Source organism: Patagioenas fasciata, chromosome 3 (assembly GCF_037038585.1).
Source record: "Patagioenas fasciata isolate bPatFas1 chromosome 3, bPatFas1.hap1, whole genome shotgun sequence".
NCBI lineage: Eukaryota > Metazoa > Chordata > Aves > Columbiformes > Columbidae > Patagioenas > Patagioenas fasciata.
The window spans coordinates 20,509,772-20,529,907 of record NC_092522.1 but is presented as its reverse complement, the minus strand read 5'-3'; the positions used below and the strand labels follow the sequence as shown (position 1 = coordinate 20,529,907).

Below are 20,136 nucleotides of genomic sequence, written 5' to 3'. Positions count from 1 at the left end.
TGGGAGCTGTGAAGCAGAGATTGATGACTTCAATCTGCTTCAGGGTTTTTAAACACAGAATGACATCCATTACTTCAGCATTTGCTCAAGTCTATATGACTTTATTGTTGCTCTTGCTGTTTTCTCCTGAAAATCATGCTGGACAATTTCAAGCATACATTCTTCTGGAGTTCACATAATGTGCCTTGAGCAATTCTGCAATGAAAGCCTAACCTTTCTTTGTACATGATGATGAAAGAGCAAAAAGGTCTAGTCTACTTTGTAGGATTTTGTAAAGTACAGAGGGAAAAATGATCTTATTTCATTCTCCTTCTGAACTTTTCAACTCCTGAGAAAATGATTCTTTATCTAGCCTAAACAGAAGCAAAGTGTCTCAGCTGCTTTGTCAATTGTGCCATGTTGTCTAGGAGTCACTGGCTGACAGAAGGTATAGATGGGTCCCTCTTAGGATATTAAAATTAAGCTCCTTTTAAATGACAAACTTGAGTACTGAGGAAGAATAGTTTCCACAGGCAGCACAGGGAAATTCAGAAACTGACCTAAACACTAAAAAAGTCCAGTGAGTGCCTAAACCAATGCAATTTATACCAGCACCTGACTTTCCTCTTGAACACAGGAGCAAAATCTAAACTGGTAGATTCTCCAATGTGCAGTGTTTTACCTTAAAACCCTGGGATTCTTTGATATCATTTTAAGTGGCCAATAAAAACCAAACATCACCAACTGGTAACACAAGTATAACAAAAAGCAGAAGAATACAACAAGTAGGACAGAGGACTGCTGTAGTTATACGTCAAAGTAGTCTGTCCGCTGCCACAGGTTACGCCTTCATAAATTTCTGCTCTTTTGCACAAACAAGACCTATTTATACCCAGTTGTACATGTCGAGGGTCTCACTGAGGTGGACTATACTGTCTCTGATACTGGTCTCTCCTACCGATAGAAATTGTCTGGTCTTGCAGAGCATGCCAGAAATCTGTAAAGCTGCTGTAGGCCTTTTTGGCCACCTGGGCACACTGCTGGCTCATGTTCAGCTGCTGTCAATCAACACCCCCAGATCCTTTTCCACCAGGCAGCTTTCCAGCCACTCTTCCCCGAGCCTGTAGCGCTGCCTGGGGTTGTTGTGATCCAAGGGCAGGACCCAGGGCTTGGCCTTGTTGAACCTCACACAATTGGCCTCAGCCCAGTGATCCAGCCAGTCCAGATCCCTCTGTATGGCCTTCCTACCCTCCAGTAGATCAACACTCCCACTCAATGTGGTGTTGTCTGCGAACTGACTGAGGGTGCACTCAATCCCATCGTCCAGATCATTGATAAAGAGATTAAACAGAACTGGCCCCAACACTGAGCCCTGGGGAACACAACTCGTGATCGGCTGCCAGCTGATCTGATTCCATTCACTACAACTCTTTGGGCCCAGCCATCCAGACAGTTCTTTACCCAGTTCTCCCTGTCATTTGAAGAGAGAGAATTTTTTTCCCCTCATTTAAGTGAGAAAGCTAAGCTAAGATCATACAAGACAAACTTCATTCTGTTTTTCAAGCAAAACTCTGGCTTATGCCAGAAGTGATCCCAAGCAGCTTAGGTGGGTGTTTTGTCTATGCGGAAACTGCAGCATTTAGCCTGTACCAGAAACAGAAACTCATTCCGCACAGCTCTAGGGAAAACCAATATCACCTCAGAGAAAAATCTCATCTACTTCTGAATATCCTTTAGTTCCAGATATTTACTGACTTTCATACTTTTGTTTAAAGCAAAATGATCACAATCAGGCCAAAGCATTTTTCATGCTAATAAGGACAAAAAATTAACTACTCAACATGCAGCCATTTTATGTGAATGAAAAGGTAAGTAATGATTTTCAAGAAATCAAACATGAGTTACAATGCCAGAATTATACTGGAATGGTTCATGGATGCAATTTCAATCAGTCAATTAAAAAATAAAAGGAAAAAGATAGAGGCATAAGAGGTGTCACTGGTCGTTCCTCAAGCCCCATCTAATGAGCTGTTGATCAAATAAACTCCACAATACAGTCAGCAAAGATATTTTTAATAATTAATTCATTTTCAAGAAATGCTGTTCTGTTTATGGGAGAGCTTCTCCTATGAACACATTGTTCAGCTGGTAAACTTTTTAGATTCCAGAAGAATCTTTTCTGTATGAGAAACCACCTTCTCCCCATACAAAAATAAGACACCGTAAAATGAAACAGTGAAATGACAAAGACATTGGATAAGAGCTGAGGAAAAGAATACACTGCACTTTTATAATGCCTGTATTCACCAGAAACTATTAATAAAAAGTTTACAATAATTATGAGATACCATAATGACATATTAATATTTTCCAACACCTCTGATAAATGTGAATTTCAATTTGGGGGAATCTTGGGGGTAGATTCCCATCCAGTCTGACTTTTTCCATGATAAGTAGTCACCTGAGGCCAAATTCCAAGGTTAACTATTTTACCTGGTTGGTTGTTTGGGTTTTTTTCAAGACGAATTTTTAGGAAAGGCAGGAAAAGCTGGAAACTGTGCAGAAAGCCTTTCGATTTTTCACTGTCTCAGTGAAATACATGGGAGATACTTTTCAAATATTCAGTGTCACATAATAAAAGTCTCTCATACATGTCTCAAATTGGGCTCTTAAAAAATCAGTGAATACTTTTGAAGCCCCATTTTTCTCAGCTCCCCAGTGGAAAATGGCAACATGCACAGGTTTTATGACCAGATTTATGAACCTATAATAAAAATAATCTCCCCACCTGACTGGGTTGGTGTAGAAACAAATCAGTATCTGGAATATTCAAAGTTCTAGTTGTGAATGTGATAAGAATAAAAGCCCTAAAGGAATGAACAACTTTGTCTTCTGAACAAGGCTTGAATCATTGCAGTAAATAAACCATAGAGGCAGTAACTGAACAATGAGCAAAAAAATATTGCATAGTTACTCATTATGGGAGCATCATCTATCCTCTGTGCTGAATCAAGTGTGTATCTTGTACTAAAAATACTGTGATTCATATAATTAAAGACTGTACCATAATGAATATAATTACAAGAGGTAAAATTAAGATTGGACACGAAAACATTCTGGCATTTCATAAATTTTGAATACTTGATTTTATCCTTCAGTAATATACTTTGAATGTGCATATATATGTAAGAGTATAGTAAGCAGGAAAGAACATAAATTATAATGTCTAAGAGGAAAACACAGATTTTAATCTCATTTTTAATTACAAGGCTTGGAGAATAAGACCACAGTGCCGGGGGAAGAGGTCATGAGATCTCACGGTGGTTTTGGTCAAAATGTGGGATGCCTCCTGCACGTTGCCGTCTTATACTAAAACTGAATGAAAGTAGTTTTTACCTTGTGAATGCCTGAAAACCAGAGAAATGCCCCTGTTTTTCTTTTGCTGTGCCAAGGCAGACCCAGAAGTAAAAAGCTGACTTAGATTTAAGGATTTGAATACAGAAAGGCCTGAATACACCTTAATAGGCTAAGATTAGGGGCTCTAGTGTTGCTATCTAATTAAATACAAGCAAACCCCAAAGCAAACAAAAATACCCATCCCCCTAAAAAACCCTTTTCAGATGGCACAACCAAATAAAAAAGCAGTACAAATGCAAACCTGTTATTTGTTTTGGAAATATATTTCTAGAGTCAGGTAACAAAAATACTCATGTGTTTTCCAGTTTAAGTTTTAAATTTATCTCTTGACAGGTTAAAAAGTCTGCAACCAGACAATACATAGGAGGATAAAGATCTCTTCTACACCAAACATGTGAAAATAGACTTTTCTCTACTTTTAAAGACATAGAACTTTCCAATTCGCAAGCCTACAGCCTGCGTGTTCTGCCTGGATGCCCAAGCTCAGCTCATCACAGCGAAGCAAAATCCACCCCATGTTATTAAAGGATCACCATACTCAGTTCAAAATATCAATCCCTTTTAAGATGCACATTTGGAAAAAATTAACAATTTTGTTCCTTGACTGCAGAACATCAGAAAACAATGCATAGGATAAAATTACCAGAAATACTAATGTGTTGCTGAAACAACTAAAATTTCCTGTCCTGCATGGGGCCACATAAAATAAGTAAGATGTAACTATGGTTCACTCCTCCTGAAAGCAAACGAACCAGAATTCACGCCAGAAGGCCCTCCCTGTTCTAAATAGGGCACTAAACCACAAGGATAAAGAAGGTCATTGAGAATTTGTATTGCACATTTCTCCCAAGAAATCCCTTAAGGACCAACTGTACGTGAATTGCTTCACATGCTCTCGGGTAAGGGGCTAAATCAGAATATCCACTGAACTGGTATCACAGAGAGAATGTAATTATGGAATATGGAGCTTAATCATGCTGCTACAGACTAGGGAGAAGGGCAGGGAGCCCATCTAACCTTGAGAATGATGGCATTTCTCCTCTTTCTTTAAAACCTGTTTCTATATGCTCCCAGCCTATCTTGCCAGACTTGTTTTCTTTCAGATCTCTGTCTTATATCTCTTGCTCCGCTCAAACACAAACTCAAAATATGTATTCACCATGTCTCCTATGCCCATCACTGCCGGTACAAAAGCCACCCTGTACTGCAGATCGTGCCACTTGGAACAGGTCTCATACAGCTTCACCTCAGTACTTTGCAACATGTGTTCAAACAAGATTTGAAATACTGTCCTTTCTCTGCTAGGTATGCTTTTCAAAATTTTATCATTTAAATGATGAAATGCCTTGGGCTACAAAAAGTGGTCCAAAAGTTAATAAAGATGCACTGTATTAGTCTAAATATAAACTACAGCTAGTAAAAAAAAGGTACTATGCAGTTTTTTTGAAAGCTTCCACAAAATTTCTTTCTGTCAAAATCCAGTATTTCACAGAAACTTACAGCACAAGTTTCTGAGCAGCTCTAATAAAAACTGCAACTTTTGGCACTGTAGAATATATTTTTGTCTCCCTCCATAAGCTGTGCCCTAAGATGAAAACTTCACAGTGATCCCTCTCTTTCAGTGGACAAAGTTTAGGAGGATTTTATGTTCTTCTGTTCATTAAGGTATTTTGCAGTACCAGTCAGGGATTGCCTTCAGATCTTGTTAACCAAAGTCTGACTCCTGCCAAACAGAGCTGACCCATCAGTAGGATATCGCTCAACCATGACACGACTCCCGAAGGCAGGCCAGACTCGGGTAGGGAGGACTGCAAGTCATCAAAAGGCAAAACATAGACTCATAGAATTATTTTGGTTGGAAAAGACTCTCAAGATCATTGAGTCCAACCATAACCTAACACTGGCACTAAACCATGTCCCTGAGAACCTCATCTACACATCTTTTAAACAACTGCAGGGATGGTGACTCAACCTCTTCCCTGGGCAACCTGTTGGAATGCCTGACAACCTTGTCCACGAAGAAATCTTTCCTAATTCCAATTTAAACCTCCCCTGGCACAACTTGAGGCCATTTCCTCTCATCCTATCACATATCCGCCCTCACTTTCATGAGCTACAGCTGTGGGAAACCCTGCTGAAGCTTGCAGTGGTCATGGCAGGGCCCTGCCTGGCGGAGGAAACAGCAGAGCTGAGTGATGCATCGACTCCCAGGCCTTGGACAAAGGGCCATCAGGTTCATGGTTGTGTTTCATTCCCCAGCAGAGCCCTACGGTACTTCCTAAAGCACAGTCATGTTCAGAAACCCTGATCGCAGGCTATTTCTGTGTGCATCAGATCATAGAATCAATAGTATGGGTTGGAAGGGACCTTAAAAGGTCATCTAGTCCAACCCCTCTGCAATGAGCAGGGACATCTTCGACTAGATACTCCCTGCTGCTTTCTTTTAAGGAAGCGGTTGAACCAGACGTGCCCAAACCATCAACAGTACGCTGCAGATCACACCCATTCTTTGAGGGGTTTGGAGAGACAGCACTTGGTTCAAAGGTGGGTCATTTGGCTACAGAATGCCCTTGATTTAGGAGAGCATCAGATGCAATGAAGTTGTGCTCAGGGGTCTGCTGCCAGCAGCAGCCTCAACCCCCCGCACTAGATGCTTTGGCGTTCCTTCAGAACAGGCTAAGGAGCATTCAAAAGGGAGAAGTTCAGATATATCCGCAGTTAATTAAAGAAGAGACAAATTCAGAACGGGGTAAACACCTGGTGCAGATAATCAGAGAATGAAATGTGTAAGACATGCTTCAAATTAAATGTCACTCCAGAAATAAAATTAAAACCTGGAGACTTGTTTTTTGCCTGACCAGTTCATTTGTTGAATTCTCAAGGTTGACGTTTATCTGTTTTCATTAGACCAGTAACATTACCAACCGCATTGAGGTGCTAATAACCATTGTATAAAACAAGGGAATTAATCACAAAGTGCACTGAGAAAGGCAGAGCTTTGGTACATCAATGAAAACCCAGGGAGACTTTAGTTAACTGTGTATGTTATTTATATATTTGTATCTAGAGTACTTGGGAACAAAGGTGTCATATGTCTTATTTTCTTCTTCAATATATTGACGTTCTACATAATTCTAAACATTTCACAGAAAGAAAAAAATCACAATCATTTCTTTTGCTTGCCTGTGTTCTTGTGTACCTGCATTCCTCCTGATGCAAGGGGAAAGGGTGATGAACTTTCCCCCCAGAATACAAAACCAACACCAATGGCACAGTCAAAGAGCTGTGGACAATTTTCCAAAGTTGATGATTAGCTGATTTAAGGGACAGTGAGTTGGAAAACTATTCATTTTCAAATCTAGAATTTTAACATAAACATGGACAAGCACTTTACTAAGCTGCTCTACAGACTTGCAAATAATCATCAGTTTACTATCAGGATTTTATCATCTATTTAGTACCACAAGTGGGTTTTGTTGCTGTTTTCCTTCCCTTTTACCAGTGAAAAAAAGACAGCTTAGTACATATCACAGTTGACTAGAATTCAAGACATTGAAGTTTGATTCCTGACTGTGTTCCCTGTTACTAAGACAGAAGAAGTGGAGGTGGGGGGCAGCTCTCAGGTGTGACCTCCGAGGGTTGTTTATTTGAACGCCTGATACGAATTCAAATGATAAATACTGAAGAAATAAATTCTCATTTCCGAGCACTTCTGCTGTCCTTATTCCAAAGTATCACCAATACACCACAAACAATAAGTTTCCACACCTATGACCCCTAATCCCTTCAACTGAAATAACTATTGCAGTGGAAAAGTAATAAAACAATAACTTGTGCAAATGAAAAACAGAAGCAGCAAAAAGCTTGATTAACCTTTGTTCTGTTTTTCCTTTTAAGCAACAGATAGTGCCCTAATAGCTACATAAACTTCCAGAAAGAAGTCAAGACACAAAAGAAATCACCACTACTCAACGTAACCTGTTCTTTACTATCATTTGCAAAGGACAGACAGAGATGAAATCATGGTCAAACAACAGTATTTTGAGAAAACACCTTTGAAAACAAATTTCACACAACTCAGAACTTCCTGCAAATTGGCTTGACCTCCAAAACATTTACCACAACATCAGTAGCTTAAAATACATCATAGCTTCAGGTTTAAAACAAAGACTTCTGAGAAGCATGTGAACCTTTTCAAGTACTCTCGTTTGTAAAACAGAGATGGAAATTTCTTGAGAAGCTGTTCCAAATCCTTGCTCAGAATTGTTCAACTCCTGGTCACAGAAGGAACCAGAAACACCAAAATAAACCTCTACTTCTTATAAAAGGTCAGTTGCAAACCCTGAACTTCTGCAAAATACAGGGTTGAGTTTGCACTGAAGTTTCTTACTCACATTTGACGTGACCCTGTCTGTCCCTCTTCAGCCACGACAGGTCACAGTTACTATTAATGTACTGCAAGGTACATCACTAGACTTAACTAGTGCCTTACTAGAAGTAACCTGGTAAGCTACTTCTTCCATGATCAGCTGGCAAGAACAAATAGAATACTAACAGAAATAGAACTGGGTAAAAAGGACCTGTGAAGAGACAGGGCTCAAACACTTCCATGCGTTAGTGACTTCAGCTACTACACACCCTGCTACCTGCAGCTCTGGGGAATCAAACCTTTGGAAATCTCTCCCTCTGCTTCTACCTCCTTCCTTAATTAAATTAAAGACTAAATAAGAAATACTGCACATAGAACACTTTGATGTCCCTCAATAAATCTACTGGTCATTTTAAGATGGTACTAAGATACTTTAAAATAAGGTTTTGCTCCAGGGTCTGCACATCTTCAGTCAATCAGGCTTTGTAGGTCATTTTACAGAGGACAAACCCCAGAAATAAACAGCAGGAGTCCAACTTGTAAGCAGATTCAGATTCTTTGCCTAAAAAAAACAGGCAGTACAATCAGAATTTGAAAGAGCAAATATTATGCCTGGACTTTTATAGTTAAACTAAAAAATAAACCTAAAGTCTGCTCTGAAGTTTCTGAAGCAACTTAGACCCTATTCCTGAAAAATCTTACGATGTGTGATTATTAAATGCTAAGTACAGAAAAAAATTCAATTGATCTTAAAAGAGCACAGCCATTACACTAAATCAAAATGACTGCTATTATACAGTTTTACATGTTCCAAACCTTGTTTAGTTCTAATGTCAAGGCAAAAGAAATCACAACAAACTAGAGGTGGGCTGCTTTGGGATAAGGAATTTTATTTATGGAAGAATTAAAGAATTAAGTGATATTCTCATGAGACTATTATACATCTGCATAAAGTAGTGAAATGACTATGCCGAGTCTTGGTCAACCTGACTGGGAGCAGAGGGTGCATAATACCCAGCAGGAATGATCCTTGGTTTATAATCCCTGTAATAATCCTGTTAACAATAAATTAGGCTTGACCAAAAACATAGTAATGCATTCCCTATAAATGAGTTTTTAAAATGTTTACTCTGTAACCTCCAAGGAGCCACTAAAGTTACTGCTGTTGCAAGCCTTGTTAAAGCCTGGTCCAGTTCAGTAAACCATATTATTCTGTGAATGGGGAGAATTATACCACTCCGAAAGTAATTTTTGCCTTGAGGATAATTAAATGCATATTGTACCTCAAAGTTACAGCACCAGGAAGCCTTTGTATATTGAACTACTTTAATTAGAAGGCAGTTTACATATTTCTCAGCCTCAGTTTGTTGTCTTAAGCATGCTGGTGAAAAATTTAAAGATGGCTAAAATTCCTCCTTCCATTTTTTACTTTGCTTAAATTACTGTTTATATATATGACAATGAATCAGACCACTAGAACCAGAACCTTTCACTTACAGACTGGGGAGTAGTTTCTACTTCCAGTTATCTTCAATCTCTAGTCTTTGTGTTTTAGAGAAGTTTGTTACACATTAAATGCTCTGTCACTACACACCCCTAGCAGTGGGCCAGGAGAAAAACTTTTAGCTTTTGTTCTGATTAAGCTCCCTCTCTTACTAAGTGACAGAGTGATTCTGTCGTGACTACACAGCAGCCCAGCCTCTCACTCCAACCATTTGGATTAGATGGATTTTTTTAAAAAATTTCTGGTTTTGCATTATCAATGGGATACAGTTACATTAAATGAAACAGGAAGGCAAAGACATCTGGGATACTCATACAAACAATACGAAAGTGTGGTGGAACTAGTTTTCTCCATCACCCTTACAGGTGAGCATGGATCAAAGCAGTTTGTAGTCCTCCTCTCCACATCAGGTACTTTGTTTGCATTAGCATGACTTGATTTATGCCATCTTCTCTTCATCCTCTTCACACAAAATATTTATTAAAAAAATAAAAGCATGAAAGTGTATTTTTGGAACATTTATCTGAGAAGCCCCTTGGCACTCATGACCATGAGCAAGCAGCGCAAAGAAGCTGTTGAAATGACATTTCAAATTAGGTACCACTTTTGGTTTAGCTCCTGGGATTTATACAAATGCAATCCATAAAGGTAGCAGAATGCAATGCAGGTAGGAAAGACGTCCAACAGAGCCCAAGGGAAGGACGTGGTTGCAGCAGGGAAGCAGGGGGAAGCAGTGAGATGCTGCCTATTCTACAGTTAAGCTGATGACAAATATGTCAAGACACATCATTTTTAGACCACAAAAGACAAGCACCACATAGAGCTGAGCTCATTTCTCCTCTGCCCTACTGCAGTACGTTCCTAAACCACAAAGATAGCTGCTTTGAATTAAGTACAGTCAGTGAATTTTAGGAAGGCTGAAAAGAATGATGGATTGCAATTGATATGCTGCACAATACCTTCATTTTAATTGGACATGTGTACTTGATGTTTCTTTCAAATCAGCTTTAACTGTAGACAGATTCAAATGGCCAGCAATCTGATCTGAATGCAAATTGAAATCCAATCTTAGAGTTTGAGGTGTTCACATTGAATGTGCAGATTTGGCCCATTAAAGGGGAATTCAGAGGGATTCAATATCCTGATACTGATGTATTCAAGTGGCTGGATCCAACATTTTGCGACCCTATCGCTACCTTTAGCAATTTTTGAATGAGAAAAAAAAATCACTATTGAAGGGAAAATTCAAGTAAAACAAATATAAAGATAAGGAGAGACCAATGAAAGGATAATCAGCTAAAAAATAATAATTCTGGTGGTGTCATTCAGGCATGTGAGGCCTCAGGACATTCCCTCTGCTTTTCATACCTTGGTTTCTGGTATCTGCAGAAGATGGCTAAATTGCCTAAAAGCTTTATACTGTTTTGGTACCTAGGCAAAAAGCTTAACATTTCAATAGTTATTTGCAGGGACAGAAAGTCAAACACTTACTGGTAGTTTTAAATCACATGCTTTCTGTGTTTGCAAGCACAGTCAGCACAATTTTAGATAGTGTGCTAAGTCATTTCAGCTTGAACCAGGCTGCACTGTGAGACAGGAGATACTGCACAGAATGAAAAAGCAAACATTTTGATGATGGTACAGTCTAATGCCATATTAAAACCAGTAAGCAAAGTCTTACAAGTATATCAGAATTATGTATTTGATGTATCACATTTAATATTGCATCTCCCCAATTTCAGATAGTAACGCTGAATTTTCTTTTTCCCAGAAAAATGGGAAAGGGGCTAGGGAGTTTTTTAGAAGTGAAAATTAAATATAGGAAGTGTAAAACTCTGTACAGGTGGAAACTATGAACACTGTAAGTGCTGCAAGGTGCAAAGAATACAAAAATGAGCATAATTTTGCTTTCCTTTGCTGTTAATAGAAAACAAGTTTAACTCAGTTTTCATCAAAGAATAATGACATTTATCATGCCTTTGTTAAAAAACAGAAAGCACAGCATCAGAAATGGCTGCATCTCACAGCTAGAGACTTATTACTTTCCAACTTTTCGTTGAATTTTGAACCATGTAAATGGACAGACAGCTGGAAAATGAAATGCAAGTTTGTCCTTAAATTCAGAAGTCCTCACATAGCACATGAAGCAACTGTAAACTTCAGTCTAATCCCTGCAACATTTGAATTCTTATTTAATCATTAGTACTTACATTGCCACAGCATCTACAAGCCACGGAACTGCATTAAGGCATTCCTCCAACTCCCATGCTACCCCAGACCAATGGGATTGAGATCCAGAAGGTTCAACACTTTCATTATGTTTCTATGCGTGCACTGACACACAAACGAAGCACACTTTGTTAAAGCTGCATGTTGAGTCTTTCCAGATGCAGCCATGTCTTGACAGGAGCAGAGGTGAAATGCCAGGCTGCTCTGCAGCAATGACACGGGACACAAGGCCAGGACAGCACGCTGGGCTGCAGCCCGCAGGGAGCAGTCAGCATAGGAGGTGGAGGATGAGAACCTCGCTTTGCTGATCATTTAAGGCATTTGGCCTTCCATCAGAAGTGTACCAGCAACAGTGTTGGCACTAAGTACAAATGGTTTCTGTTGTGATAAGGAGAAGATATTCCTCTTGATCGCATGATAGATTTCAGCCAGGTTTTCAAATGCAGTTGCCTGATTTGTACCCAAAACAGACCCCTCGGGCTATAAGCAAGACAGATGCTTCAATGGGAAAATGAGCCACTACTGAGTGACACTTTCTGTACACAGCTACTTACTAATAATTTAGAAAAGTGGATGTAATAGGTACATAGTCATTTACGTCTTCAAAATGCTCTGCCTTGCCATCTCTTGTGAATTCATTACAAGCCTTCCAACATCTGATGTCTTCCTCAATGTCAAAAAACTATTTATCTTTAAAAGTTTCTAGTCATCATTGCTTTGGGGGAAGAAAAGGTTTAAAGATATGAGGTAAGGTTTCAAAAGCCTGAGGCAAATTAACAGAACTTGCCATCAGTATTAGTTTCAAGACAGACACATGATTTATGAATACTAGGGAGTTGAAATATGACTAATAAAAAGAAACAAGAGATAAATTCAGTACAAAAGCATATGCTTTATAAAGCTCATGTCTAGTTAAGAGTACTAGGTACACAAAATAAATAATTTGAATATATAAGAACCCAACCCAAAGCCTCAGTCTCCTTTAATAATCATTATAAATTACAGATATTTTAAGGCAATCTGACAATTAACCTCCAACACAAGCAGGCATTAGTTACAGATGCTCGGGTAGCTCCCGCTCCTCCTTCTTCCAGAGCTGCAAATTGAAATGTGCTAGCGAAGCGAGTGAAAAATAATTTATTTATTCAAAATTGACAGTGTGTGAATTAACTTTGTTTTCATTTAATGGCCCAATTTTGATCACTTCTGTAACAACACAAGAAAGAAAACCGAAATTCTGCCACCAGCCCTGAAAAGATCTTTTTAGCGGTACTCAGTGCCAATGGCATTGATTTACAGCCTTAGAGCACTTGTAGTTGAAGGCATTTCCCCAAGGCTTCTTAAGAAAAAGCAAGACTAAATCAAGGCAGACCCTCCCTGAGCCATGGCTGGCGGGGCCAGAGTCCTGCCTGCAGGGGCAACCAGGCCCCTGTAATGCTAGTAGTTACCCAACAGACTTTGGTATATCTGATATGGCAACCTCTGACTTAGTTTTGAAGGTAACTGAGGCTGGAGAAAGCATTTATCCTGTGAACATCTCCCCTCAAATGGCAAGTTTTTCAGGCAGTTCTCAAGTATGCTTTTGTGATGGCAATCCACAACATATGAATCTCAATTCAATTGCACACCATGGGATCATGCCGGATGAAGAATGCCAAGATTCCAGAGAGCAGTAAAGGAAAAACATTTATCCCCAGCAGACCAAGCTGTTCAGGACTTGATAAAACACAATAGTGATTCCTTCTCCACAATGACATGCTGACCCTATGGATATTTTCTCCCATGTCTCTATCCTCTCAGATCACTCTTGTTGATAGAATTGTAATATACAGGGTAGGATGGAACAGCAATACAGAGCCAGAAGCAGTGGTATCATGCTGATCAATAACAGAGTGGAGGTTTTTGGGGTTTTGCTTTGGTTTGTTGGAGTTCTTCATTTTAATAAAATAAAGCCCCTCTCTCATTGAAGTTGCACAGAAGGCAGGGAGATGGTAACTTTCTTGTCCTGCAGCAGGTTTGTTTCTGGAACGGGACAGTTTGGGTGATTTTCAGCCAAGAGGTGGCAAGAACCTAGTACAACAACTTCTGTGAGAGTCCAGTCGGTGTTGCGCTCTCAGAGAACACGCACACAGAATAACAGAATCACAGAATGTCAGGGATTGGAAGGGACCTCGAAAGATCATCCAGTCCAATCCCCCCGCCAGAGCAGGAACACCCAGATGAGGTTACACAGGAAGGTGTCCAGGCGGATTTGAATGTCTCCAGAGAAGGAGACTCCACAACCCCCCTGGGCAGCCTGTTCCAGTGTTCTGTCATCCTTACTGAGAAGAAGTTTCTTCTCAAATTTAAGTAGAACCTTTTGCGTTACAGTTTGAACCCACCACCCCTTGTCCTACCATTGGTTGTCACCGAGAAGAACCTGGCTCCATCCTCGTGACGTTCACCCTTCATATATTTGTAAACATTAATGAGTTCACCCCTCAGTCTCCTCTTCTCCAAGCTAAAGAGACCCAGCTCCCTCAGCCTTTCCTCATAAAGGAGATGCTCCAGTCCCTTCATCATCTTCGTTGCCCTGCGCTGGACTCTCCCCAGCAGTTCCCTGTCCTTCTTGAACTGAGGGGTCCAGAACTGGACACAATATTCCAGATGGGGTCTCACCAGGGCAGAGTAGAGGGGAAGGAGAACCTCTCTCGACCTACTAACCAACCCCCTTCTAATACACCCCAGGACGCCATTGGCCTTCCTGGCCACAAGGGCACAGTGCTGGCTCATGGTCATCCTGCTGTCCACCAGGACCCTCAGGTCCCTTTCCCCTACACTGCTCTCTAATAGGTCATTCCCCAACTTATACTGGAACCTGGGGTTGTACCTAACCAGATGCAAGACTCTACACTTTCCCTTGTTATATTTCATTAAATTTTTCCCCGCCCAACTCTCCAGCCTGTCCAGGTCTCTCTGGATGGCAGCACAGCCTTCTGGCATGTCAGCCACTCCTCCCAGCTTCGTCTCATCAGCAAACTTGCTGACAGTGCACTGTATTCCCTCGTCCAAATCACTGATGAACATATTGAATAATATAGGCCCCAGTACTGAACCTTGAGGCACTCCACTAGATACAGGTCTCCAACTAGACTCCACCCCATTGACCACAACTCTCTGGCTTCTTCCCTTCAGCCAGTTCGCAGTCCATCTCACTACCCGATCATCCAGACCGCACTCCCTGCATTTAGCTATAAGAATGCTGTGGGAGACTGTGTCAAATGCTTTACTGAAGTCAAGGTAGATCACATCCACCGCTCTGCCATCATCCATCCATCTTGTTATGTCCTCATAAAAGGCGATGAGGTTGATTAAGCATGACTTCCCCTTGGTGAAGCCATGCTGACTGCCCCTAGTGACTCTCTTATCCCTTATATTCCTTGAAATGGCACCAAGGATAAGTCGTTCCATCACTTTCCCAGGGATGGAGGTGAGGCTGACCGGCCTATAGTTACCTGGGTCCTCCTTCTTGCCCTTTTTGAAGACAGGAGTGACATTTGCTTTCCTTCAGTCCTCAGGCACCTCTCCCGTTTCCCAAGACTTGGGAAAGATGATGGAGAGTGGTCCAGCAATGCCCTCAGCCAGCTCCCTCAGCACCCGCGGGTGTGTCCCATCTGGACCCATGGATTTATGGATGTCCAGATTACTTAATTGGTCCCTAACCCAGCCCTCATCAACTGAGGCAAACTCCTCCATTGTCTCGTCTTTCTCTGGGGCCTTAGTGATACGGGGCTCCTCAGGACAGCCTCCGGCAAAGTAGACAGAGACAAAGAAGGCATTCAGTAACTCTGCCTTCTCTATATCTTCTGTCACTAGGGCACCCACCTCGTTCATCAGTGGGCCTACATTGCCTCTGGTGTTAGTTTCATCTGCCACATATCGGAATAAGCTCTTCCTGTTGTCCTTGATCCCTTTCGCAAGGTTTAATTCTAAGGAGGCCTTAGCTTTCCTAGTTGCCTCCCTACACACTCTGACAACAGCCTTATATTCTTATATTCCCAAGTGGCCAGCCCCTCCTTCATGATCTGTAAACTCTCCTCTTCCACTTGAGCTTACCCAGCAGTTCCCTGTTTAACCACACAGATCTCCTGGCTCCCTTCCTTGACTTCCTACGTGTCAGGATGCTCTGATCTTGTGCCCAGTAGAAAGAGTCCCTGAACACTAACCAGCTATCTTGGGCCCCTTTACCTTCAAGCAGCCTTGCCCATGGGATTTCCCCTAGCAATTGCTTGAAAAGGCCAAAGTTTGCCCTGCTGAAGTCCAGGGTTGCAATTCTGCTTGCTATCCTGTTCCTGCCACATTAGATCCTGAACTCCACCATCTCATGGTCGCTGCAGCCAAGGCGGCCCTCAACCTTTACTGCTTCAACAAGACCCTCCTTGTTAGTGAAGATGAGGCCCAGCAATGCACCTCTCCTAGTTGGCTCCTCCACTATTTGCATCAGAAAGTTATTGTCAAGGCACTGGAGGAACCTCCTAGACTGTGGCTGGCTGGCTGAGCAGTCCTTCCAGCAAACATCAGGGAAGTTAAAATCCTCCACCACAACCAGGGCCTGTGACTGTGAGGCTGCTTTCAGCTGCCTGTAGGAGGCCTCATCAACTTCCTCACCCAGATCTCGTGGCCTATAACAGATGCCCACAACAGTATCAGCCCTGCCAGCCTGCCCCTTAATTCTCACCCATAGACTCTCAACTCAGCCCTCATCCATGCCTGGACAATACTCAATACATTGTAGTTGCTCTCTCACATAAATAGCAACTCCACCACCACGCCTGGCTGGCCTGTCTTTCCTGAAGAGGACACAGCCATCCATGACCACATTCCAGTTGTGTGCTGTCCCACCATGTCTCTGTAATTGCCACTAGGTCATAATCTCCTGCCTGAACACAGGTTTCTAACTCCTCCTGCTTATTCCCCATGCTGCCTGCATTGGTGTACAGGCATTTCAGAGAGCGAGCTGAGCACTCCAATTTCTCCTCACAGGTATGGGAGGCCTCCCAGCCTTCATGAACTCTAGAGTGATGCCCTACTGATGCAAGCCCAGCTACAACCCCATACCCCTTCAAGTCTAGTTTTAAGCTCTCCAAATGAGCCCTGCTAATTCCTGCCCCAGGATCCTTTTGCCCCTGGGAGATAAACCTTTCTCACGTATCACTCTCTGGACTGGTGTCTTGTAAAAACAGTCGTTATCGAAGTACCCAAAGGCCTGCCTGTAGCACCAGTCCTGTAGTCGATTGTTTAGGGACTGGATTTTTCTATTCCATCCCATATCTTCATCCAAAATTGCAAGGAGAGAAGAGAAAATCACTTGAGCCCCAGACTCTTTTACTATCCATCCCAAGGCCTTGAAATCTTTTTTCATTCCTGTCAGACTGTGGGATGCAGTTTCCTTCCCACCTGTCTGGAAGATCAGCAGTGGGTAGTAGTCCGTTGGGTGCACCAGGTTGGGGAACGTCCTGGTGATGTCCCTGATCTGAGCTCCAGGTAGACTGCACACTTCCCTATGATGAGGGTCAACTCTGCAAACTGGGCCCTCTGTCCCTCTCAGAAGCAAATTGCCTACTACAATTACCTTTCTTTCTTTCTTATTTGAGGCAGTCTTGAGGCGTGGGGTCAACTGCCTCTTTCTGTGTGACCTTGTAGGTGGGCCTTGCACCACATTCTCACCTACCTCCTCTTCAAGATCCAGGGCCTCAAACCTATTACAGAGGGGCACCTGGGGAAGCAAAGCAGGTGGGAGGGGGTTGCCCACAGCCCCAAACTGGAACTAGCTTCCAGCCCTCGTCATCGTTTCTGTCCCCTACCTCTGCTCGACAGCGGCAGGGCAGGGGTTGTCTCAGGTCTTCTCCCTCTGCCCGAAAGGGCAAGGAGTTCATCACATTTTGGGGGGTATCCCCCTGGAGCCTCTCTGAGTAGCACACCTACGCATGTGGACTGTAGCGTGACAGCTTCATGCACCCCGGGTTGCAGCCACAACATGCGTTGACTCCTGCTTGGTGCCACCTGCACACCCTGGCAGGCCCGGGTGGCAAAGTCCTGTCCCCTCAGCTGGGCTGGCCAGCCAGACCCAGTCCCATGCCAAGTGGCCACAGGGTGTTTGGCCATGCGGAGGCAGATGTCACCAGTCTGGGAGCCTGGGCTGTACCTGCTCAGCTTGTACTGAGGTCGGTATGAAAGAAGAAGATTAGGAAAGGCACAGGAGTGTAAGGATGAAAATCAGCCTTGGCACTAACTTTTCCAGTGCATCTCCACATTTTTGCACTAATTACTTTCATCGTACATGCAAGCTGATTGACCCAGGACTGGTTAGCTGTGATATAGATGACAGGAGTCTGAACTTTCCTGTGCCCCCTGACATTCCATACTGCAGTAAAAGACGTGTAAGACACAGGGGCTCAGGAACTACAACCTGAGATTGCCAGGGTAGCAGTTTAGCGTCAACGGAAAGAGTCCTGGAATGTGAAGTTCACTTTTTGGCGTGATTACACTGACTTCATTTCACCGAGCACACTGGCATTTCAAAAAATATTATCTCTCAAAGGTGTTCACTGGATTAGGAAAAGAGCAAATTATTGTTAATTATGTCATCCTGAAAACATAATCAGACTTAAATTTCTGTATCTTCTATTTAATCAAAGTGTACAAACAGCAATAGAAGTGTCCTTCTCATTAAACTGAGAAGCCTCTCCGCATTTCAGAGCCACTAGTATTTAAGTATACATTGAAACGTTTAATGATATGAAACTGTAACATGTAATAGGCAAAAGAAAACTTAAAATTCTTAATGCAGTATGTTTCCTAGTTGCATATCACCTGAACATAAGATGTGTCAATCTACTGATCTCACTAGTTCTGTGATCTGCCTCCAGCACACAGTTGCTACACAATGCTTGGGAAAGAGATAAAACCCAGCAGTGCTGTAACACATTAAACAATTGTTACAGCATCATAAAGTGAAAAGAGGTCAGTCTTTTCTGACCCCTGCAAGATATTAAATTTGCTGCATTTATTCTCTTCCAAGGTACTGGACAAACTCAGACTCAATGATCTCACAGAAAGAAAGAAAATCCCTTTTGAATATTGGTTTGCTAAGGATAATAAAGTTGAAATACAAACCACCTAATCTGCAATGTGTAGCTTCAGACCTGACCCAACTTTTCTGAAAGTTCACAGGAATTTTTACTCCAAACAGCATCGATTTGAGGCCCATCATGAGCGTATAACATTTAGGAAAACACAGTTGGGGATACAAAACAGAGCTTTAACTGAAATGAAGAGACAAAATTCAGAGATCAGGGTTCCATTTGCAGACAAGAGAATCATAAAAATGTTGGTTGGAAGTCATCTAGTCCAACAGATACTAAGATGATGTGCACCGTGCCCTTTCCGCAGACAGGAATGGGGTTGATGAGTTCCCCAGGTCCTCACTTTCTTGCCTTTCCAAAAATCTGGCATAACACTTGTTATTTTCAGTCGTGAATTTTCTGGCCTCCTTTCCAATTACCATAAGTTGTCATAGACATCATAGACAGCCCCACAAGCACATCAGCCTGCTTTTTCAGGACGCTTGGGTCCATACAGATCTATGGGTTTGAATACATGCACCTCCTGTAAGGTAGTCCCTGACTTGTTGCTTCTCTGATGTTGGCCTCACTTCTCATTTCCAAGCTGTAATCACATGCACATAGGTCTCAGACCAGGCTTTGTACTCGGGTTAAAAAAAAATCCATCACTTTCACCTTTGCCTTTTACCAGTGGACAAATACTTCCACTGAACTTGCTTGTACTACTAGAGTACCTTCTTGTTGGCTTTCACGTTTGCTACTCTTTCATCTCCAGCTGGGCTTTGATATGATTTTGGATTAATTACTTAGGTCAATGTTTTCAAAAATGACCATTATTTTGGCTTCATAATTTCACTTGAAGGCAAGAACTGACACAAGATTAGGGTATCACTCAACTTAGGGGATCTATGTAAGGAATCTAAGCCCTCAAAACAGTCAACAGACAGTGAGGTTGGAAGTCGGGGAAATGGTGTGAAAATGCCCAATGGCATTGCTAGCTGGCCAATCAAAAATTCAGACAGACTTAGCAGATATAAATGTGTGGTTTATAGCACCTCCTGACTATTATTTCTGTGAAAGGAAATAACACCTATCTAGGGTCTCACTAGGGTGTCATTTCAAAACTACATGTGACCACTCAAATATTTCCAAAAGACTTTGCAGCCAAATGTTTATAATTTGGGTGCTACAACACCGCATATTCTTCAACAAGGTCCTAATGTTCTTCAAGGCTGAGGAAATTAAGATCAAAAGCCTTGCTCAGGATCATGGAGCAGGTCAACAGCCAAGCCAGACACAGAACTTCGTTCTCTTCCCAGCTCAGTCAATGACACTGGACTGCATTGCAGTGTACAATTGTATGCAAAACAGAGAGTACAACATATTATTGCAGAAGGACAAATTGCTAAGAAAGCAAACAGAGAAATTCTTGCACACTAAGGACACAGTGTAAACTGAGACCACATACTCTGTATCTCTTCATAGAGACACAGTCAGAAAAAAGAAGGCAATTAGGACCCTGGAGCAATGTAAAT

The 20,136-nt window shown here is 41.9% G+C and overlaps 1 protein-coding gene across 1 annotated transcript in view; it reads left to right on the top strand.

The window, feature by feature from the left end:
• LOC136099670 (TOG array regulator of axonemal microtubules protein 2-like) overlaps nucleotides 1–20,136 on the top strand; it is an 83,147-nt gene that overhangs the window by 301 nt on the left and 62,710 nt on the right. The gene's annotated exons all lie outside the window — the stretch shown is intronic.